This window comes from Hibiscus syriacus, unplaced genomic scaffold (genome assembly GCF_006381635.1).
Source record: "Hibiscus syriacus cultivar Baekdansim isolate YM2019G1 unplaced genomic scaffold, ASM638163v2 tig00112259_pilon, whole genome shotgun sequence".
Lineage (NCBI taxonomy): Eukaryota > Viridiplantae > Streptophyta > Magnoliopsida > Malvales > Malvaceae > Hibiscus > Hibiscus syriacus.
Genome location: NW_024063287.1, coordinates 401,237 through 409,409, shown reverse-complemented (window position 1 = coordinate 409,409; position 8,173 = coordinate 401,237). Strand labels below are relative to the sequence as shown.

Sequence of the window (8,173 nt, the reverse complement as noted above, 5' to 3'; positions counted from 1 at the left end):
GAACTCGAGATTCTCGAGTAAACACATGATGAATACAGTATCAAATATTTTTGAGAAGTAGATCGATTATTTAAGAAAATAATAGTAAAGACGAATGACACTTGTCTCTTTAGAAACTAAAAATTCTTTTGACAGGTATTTTTTTTTCTGTATATTATGATGAAGATAAAATTTGACATATAATATAAAAGGAGATTTGAGATCCCTGGTGAGGCAGCAACAAAGTATTGGCAACATTGGCATCATCAAATGAAAATATTGTTGGTGGGGGCATCAAGGACAAAGAAAATGACAATATTTAGGTGCTTTCTTCTTACAAGGAAATCAAACCCCCATGTGCCGCGCACTCATATGCTGCGCTCCTTAACGTCAACTTCTCTAAGTTATTAAACTTAGTATTTATTATATGCTTAATGTAAAAATAAATATTCAGACTATACTTAATGTTTAAATTTTTTCAGTCAATTTAAGTGTTTAGCGTTACAAATGTTATCATTTTCTGTTTTTGATCTGTAACAAACGTTAAATTTCATTATTAAGTGATATGTGTCGCGTTCAGATAATTTTAAAAAATTACTTTTTAAAAAAATTAAAATTATATTTTTCTAAAAAAAGCCCAAAATTTTCAAAAATCTTTAAAAAAAACTAAAAGTTGAAAACCCTAAATCTAATCCCTATACCTACGCTAGCCGTCACCCTTTATCGTCATCGTTACCGTAGATTGAACCTATCCTCGATCGTGTCTTCACCCGATGACCATCCACGCGATGAATAACCACCGATAAACTCCAATTATGATTTAAATCCGACGAACGGAATAAAAAAAATCACAACATTTACGTGACTGCACGAGACCCAACGACGACAAGGACGATGTCAGCCGAAAAGGGAGGTGGCACCGGTATCATCGATGACAAGGTAGAAACTAGGATTGTGTGAGGGATTGGGGTTGATTTTAGAGATTTTTAGGAATTTAGGGCTTTTTTATTTTTAGAAAAAATTAGGTTTTTAATATAATAATATTTTAAAGGTTTTTTAAATAAAATTTTAAAAAATATATAAATATGACACGTGTCACTTAAAGGGTTTTTTAATTATTGTTACGGTCGAGACATCTAAAGTATATGTTTATAATTTTTATTAAACATTAACAATGCACACGTGTCTTGTAAATGCAACTGTTGAAACTCGAAACTTCAATAAATAATACCACTCCTTTAAACCACGTTTAAAGACTTCTGCATCATACATTGCCGAGTTTAAAGACTTTGCAAACAGATACATATATTTAAATGTCATCAAATATATTTAATTAATTGTAAATACCAAATCTAATATACAAATCTTTATATCTTTGTTTTAAATTTAAACCCTAAGATCCTAAAGTATACAATCATGAATTCTAAATCCTAAATAAGAAAGACAATATTAATGCAATTTCACTTTTTTTACACCATCAGTGTATTGATATTGTATAGTTCTATGTACTGTTAATAAATAAGATGATAACATGTCATCAAAAATGTTAAAAATTAAATTAAATTTACTTTATTTTTAATAACATGTCATCGTTTTATTCACTAACAGATCAGTACATAAGAATATATATAACATCGATATTGTTAGAGTTGTGTGTCTCAAATTCTTTTTTATGAGGTCCAAGATTACTCACTTAAAATAGAGATCTACGGTGAAATTCAATCCGTGTAAAATTATACTTTTTCCTTTACACGCTGATGAAGAATAAGAAACTTAGTTCGAGTAAATTTCTTTATATGTATATTTCCTTCATGAATAAGAAATTTGTTTTTATAAATAAATACTAGGTTTAGGGTTTAGAAGTAAGTCGATTAAATCTTAAATCACCTTCGTCACAAATCTTCTTGTATTCATTTTTGACTTGATGAATTTTCATCTCATTTGCCCCTGATTTTTTCTCGAAAGAGTACTTCCACGTTTAATCTTAATATTTTTTATTTTACGATTGTTTTACCTTCGTTATTATCGTGTTTACATTATTACAAAAATATCAAATATTAATCCTTAAAATTAATTCTTAATATACTGAGAGTGTATAAGTCTATACATTATCAGCTAGTTAGGACATATATAACACCTTATTAAATTCTTAATAACATGTAATATTTTATTGAATTCATTATAAGGGTATAAATTAATAAAATATACTTAAATTATATCATAAAAGTTAAGAGATTAAACCTTGTGTCTTATAGTGCAAAGGAATTCCACTAATCAAGATTCCAAATATTAAACTTTTTCTCTCCCCAGGCTGTTCTATAAATACCAATTGTCATTTACGCCATTAATCAACAACAATCGTAGCTTGTCCTTATTAGTATTGTTTTCAGCTGCATACATCTGGCCTCTTCTTCGTCTCTCTCGCATGGATTACCTGTCACTTTCAGGTGTTTGCAGGCACCATTTTTCACCCACCATGTTGGATTTCGATCATACCAATCATGAAATGATGGAGTTTTCTTGGGGAACAAGGCTGGTTTTACTAGGAGACGGGTAGCGATCGCCGGTGTAGTGAGTCCGTTGCGGCCGGTGATCGTTCCGTCTTTGGATGAAGAAACCGTCGGTCGCCACGATCGGAACCACCACACTGCATGGACGAGTGTCAGGCAAGAACGGTGGGAAGGAGAGCTAGTTGTGCAAGGAGAAATACCTTCGTGGCTGGTACGTACGTCAGAAAAAAAAATTATAATTTACATTGATTTTTCATTGTTCTTTAAAAAATTACAAATATCACCATTCAACTTTTTTCATCCTTTTATTTTGGTTATCAAAATTTAATATTTTTATTGATTCACTAAAATTTTGATTGGTTCTTATTTTGGTCCTCGGGTGTTAAATCAGAAATAAAATGAAGACATGACAGTTGTATGTGCTGATTTGGATCAATTTTGTTGACATGATATTCATGCCATCTTTTTTTTTATTTTATCTTCTCCCTCCAAGAATGAAAATTTTATAATTTCATCAATATCTCACTTTAGCACTACAACTATCATTCTTTGTTGTCTTTTTCGACCACTCAAAATATTAATAAACTCATCTAATCGTCTCATATCACTCTATTATGACTCACTTTCTCCTTCTCCACCTCTTCACTATTGGGATTTGAAAGAAAATGTTTTATCATTGAGAAATCAAATGAAATTTGAAATTAAGGGCTTTTCATAGAAAAATAAATTTTGGGGATTTTTCATGATTTTTTAAAAAATAAATATATTTAGTAATAATATTGTTAAATTTTTAACGATAGAGTGGCCAAAATAAAAACAAATAAAAATTAGTGAGTAAATTAAAAAAATTAAACTCTAATTATTAAAATAAGAGTAAAAAGAAATTCCAGTAAAAAAATTTGCAATTTATCCCAAAAAAATTACAACTTTATATAATTTCATCTTTGATCAACACTGAAAATCACAGGTACTTTGTCCTTTGTCTTTTTCCTTTTTTTTTGGGTCATTCAAAGAAGAAGAGATACAACAATATTTAAGTCATTGAACTTTGTAACTTCTTACAATTTAGTCTCAACTTTCTTCTGTCTATATTAATTTAAAATAATTTATGTAAACATTGGATCCATGGTCATCGTTTTATATGTAAACTATGTATAAACTATGGAGTACATGTCATAAGATCCTGATAATATACTAATATTTTATATACAAGAGATTTATAAACATATATCAAGTGTATATTTTATATGGTGATTATTGATTAAAATAATTAATTAATTTTACCCTAATGACATGCAGAAAGGGACGTACCTGCGAAATGGCCCAGGTCTATGGCATATAGAAGATTACAACTTCCGTCACCTATTTGACGGCTACGCAACACTAGTCAAACTCCACTTCGAGAATGGTCGCTTGATCGCCGGTCACCGACAAATCGAGTCCGAAGCCTACAAGGCTGCAAGGAAAAACAAGAGGATTTGCTTCAGAGAATTCTCAGAAGTTCCTAAGTACGAGAACTTCATGGCCTACGTTGGGGACATTGCGAAGCTCTTCTCCGGTGCTTCTTTAACCGATAACGCCAACACCGGAGTAGTCAAGCTCGGAGATGGGCGAGTCGTTTGTCTTACAGAAACTCAAAAAGGGTCGCTAGTTATCGACCCCGACAGCTTGGAAACACTGGGGAGGTTCGAATATAGTGATAGCTTTGGGGGATTGATACACTCGGCTCATCCGATAGTGACCGATACCGAGTTCTTGACGTTGTTGCCTGATTTAGTGAACCCTGGCTACTTGGTGGTGAGAATGGAACCAGGGACCAATGAAAGAAAGTTGATTGGAAGGGTTAACTGTCGGACTGGACCGGCTCCCGGTTGGGTCCATTCGTTTCCGGTGACCGAACATTATGTTGTCGTGCCCGAGATGCCATTGAGATACTGTGCACAAAACTTACTCAGAGCGGAACCGACTCCATTGTACAAATTCGAGTGGCATCCTGAATCTAAAGCTTTCCTCCATGTTATGTGTAAAGCTAGTGGAAAAATAGTAAGTGAATTCCCATTTCGAATTCGATTTTCTTTCTGCTATATTTCGTTTTGTTCATTCTTGAAAATACTTTTGAAGGTGGCGAGTGTGGAAGTTCCATTATTCGTTACGTTTCATTTCATCAACGCGTATGAAGAGGAAGACGAAGACAGTCGGGTGACTGCCATTATCGCCGATTGTTGCGAACACAATGCCGATGCCACCATTCTTGATCGGCTTAGGCTTCAAAATCTACGGTCTTTCAATGGAAATGATGACATATTACCAGATGCAAGGTAAGCTCCAAGACATACACACAGACATATTGCATGCATGCATGCATGCATGATTTACAATTAATTTGATTAACAGGGTGGGAAGATTCACAATTCCATTGGATGGGAGTCCCTATGGGAAGTTGGAATCGGCATTGGAGCCAAATGAGCATGGCAGAGGCATGGATATGTGCAGCATCAACCCTGCAAATTTGGGCAAAAAATACAGATATGCTTATGCTTGTGGAGCCAAACGCCCATGTCATTTCCCTAATACCCTCACCAAGGTAATTTACAATTGTGGTGATGATGATGGTGACTAACATGCACAAAAATGATGTGCTAAAGTTGATTTGTTTATGCTGTGGCAGATTGATTTAGTAAAGAAGGCGGCCAAGAATTGGCATGATGAGGGAGTTGTGCCGTCTGAGCCATTCTTCGTGGCTCGGCCGGGGACGACGGAGGAAGATGATGGTGTTGTAATCTCCTTGATTAGTGAGAAAAATGGAAGTGGGTATGCTTTATTGTTAGATGGATCAACATTTGAAGAAATTGCAAGAGCAAAGCTGCCTTATGGTCTACCATATGGGCTACATGGATGTTGGGTACCCAAAGAATAAAAATCAAACTCAAACTTCTTCACAAGCTTCTCATGCTTCATAAATGCAGATGCATTTGGCATATTAAAAGAAACTAACAGGAGAAACTACCTAATCCACCGTGAGCGAAGTTTTTAAACTTCACGAGCGAGATTATCAATCGATGCATACGGTGAGAAGCTTTTTCCCGCTCGGGAAGTTAAACTCCATTATTGATGTATGAAACAAGGACTCTAAGAAAACAAATGGAATACACAATCTATCCTGTGTAGGAGTGAAAGATGTATAAACATTCTTGATCAAGTATAAGCAAAGCCAATAAAATATCGATCTTATTACTACTATATCAAAGGCATTCAACCATGAATAAACATTGCCAAAACCTTTACAATATCAAATGATTTAGTGCATTGATATGTCTAAGAACAGTACAAGTGCGATTTATGACCAGAAACAAACATGGTAAGTATAATTCATGACTACAGTATATACAATCCTTCTCGTAAAAGACGAGCAAATAAAAGTAGTAATTTGTATCTGAAATAGGGAAAGCTTATCACAGTAAAAACAATGCTAAATGTACTTGTGTTTCTGTTGTTTCATTACGATGTTACCATGCTATTTTCCTTGCGTTGAAGAAGGAAGATACTCCTTTATTATCTCCTGGATCCTTTTCTTCATCATCTTATCCTTCACACCCGCGAGCATGTTTCGATAGAACATTTCCATCCTAACAAGCTTGCTACGATCTGCCGACTCCAACATTCTTTCCCATTCCCTTGCAATATCAAAAGTGCCTGAGCTTTGCAATGAATTCGGGATATCTCGCTCTTCGAAAGGTTTACCGAAGATTGAACTGTGAAGCATGCTTGCATAACGTTCCATGGTGGAAAGTTTCGATTGCAGGAGTTTCATCTCTTCCATGGCCAAAGATAACGTCTTCTCCATCTCTGAGTCTCCATCAGAACCCTTCTTATCTACAGTTTTATCTGGCTGGTTCAGCTCTTCTTGTTTGAAATCCTCGATCAGTGGGGGCCATAGCACAACTGAAGGGGTGAAGCAGTCAACGGTTTTGCCATTTCCAAGAACCCCACTCCTTCCCCTGCCCCAGGACCATAGCTTGTATCCATCATGTGCAACAAGAACAGTATGTGCAGCTCCACAAGATACTTGAACAGGATCATTAAATTTAGGTCCATGCAGTCCATCACCCGATATCCGCAGGGGAGATCGCATCTCCCGAATCTGTTCCAGTAAAGCTAGCATCAGGGCATAGCCCTAAACCCTTTTCCATTCCCCAAGACCACACTTCTCCAGCTGATGAAACAACACTAGTGTGGAACAATCCACAGTCAACAGAAACAAGATATATAGGCTGTGGTAACTCTTTCACAGGTTCAGGAACCAACGCAGTTTGAGTGGTTCCATGCCCAAGTTGCCCTCTGTCCCCAAGGCCAAATGTCCAACACATACTCTCAACTGTGTCACTAGGTCTCTTTTTGTGAGTAAGCAAAGCTGTGTGGAAGGCACCACATGCTACCTCGTAAACCGTCCATTGAAAGTCCTGGTTAAATGTTCCAATCATTTCAGGCCGGACCCTGTTCTCTGTATCTCCTAAGCCTAACTGACCATGGCCATTGCCACCCCAAGTGTAGCTTACGAGATCATCATCTTTATGCTTTTCTCCAGCACTGACTAAAGCTACAACATGCTCATTTCCACAAGCAACCTTAACAACAGTATGGCCATGGAAATCCCAAACAGGAATCGGAGTAAAACAACTCTCAAATGTCAAGCTTCCATCCCCATTGCTATTCTCCTGTGGACAATTGCCCCACATCCAAAGGGCTCCAAGATTATCTATAGCGAGAGACATCATCCCTCCAGCTTTCACTGCACAAATCTATGGTAGAACAAACGATGAGAAGAATGTAGAACATATCATTTGAATTCCAACAACAAATAACTCGAGTCATACCTTCAACGATGTTTTACTCTTTCTCTCTGAGTCTAACTCTAACTCAGCTTTTGATTGACCAGGGGAGCCCAATTCGAGGAACCGCTCCATCAATTGAGGTGCCAAAGAATTCTCCCCGTGCATACCAAGTTGGCCATCCATATGGCAGTCAAGGTATACACCAAAAATGAGAGCACATAAAGTAGATGATAGTGATGCAGCTTCAAAAACAAATCTTACGACAAATTCCACTGTAAAAAGGATACATGTATTATAACCCCATGACCAAACTGATCCAGAATCTGTCATCCATAGATAGGCGTCAACGAAATAAAATTTAGATCAACTACAAACAGTGGGCATTCAGTGTGGCATTTTAACAAACATCAAAAAGACTATTCCAATAAAAAAAACAAGACTGCATAAAACCCAAGAATATAATGAACCTGCAAGAGCAAGATTGTGATAAGCGCCAGCAGCGATAGCTATGGACTTAAGCTCCGAGTCCTGGAACTTGACCCGAACCGGGAACAGTTCGTCGGATTCTGAACCAGTCCCAAGTCGTCCAAACATTCCTCTGCCCCATGAATACACGTACCCATCACCTGCAATTTTCCAATCATTTTAAAATACATTATTAAAATCCCCCCATTTTAAAAATTCTTATCACTATATATAGATCGGGGAAGAAGGGAAATAATAAACGAAAGCTTTTTCTTTTTGTTTACCGGAGAGAGCCAAAGTATGAGCTTCACCGGCGGCAACTGCAATAACTTTGTGCGGCATGTTGCCGGAATCGGAGACAGACCCGGCAGGGGATTCCATTATTTC

General features: G+C 36.4%; 2 pseudogenes; one reads left to right on the top strand and one right to left on the bottom strand.

Moving 5' to 3' along the window:
- Window positions 1–2,404: 2,404 nt before the first annotated feature.
- LOC120176847 lies at window positions 2,405–5,440 on the top strand (annotated as a pseudogene).
- Window positions 5,441–5,908: 468 nt separating this feature from the next.
- Window positions 5,909–8,167, bottom strand: LOC120176874 (annotated as a pseudogene).
- Between the last annotated feature and the right edge of the window lie 6 nt (window positions 8,168–8,173).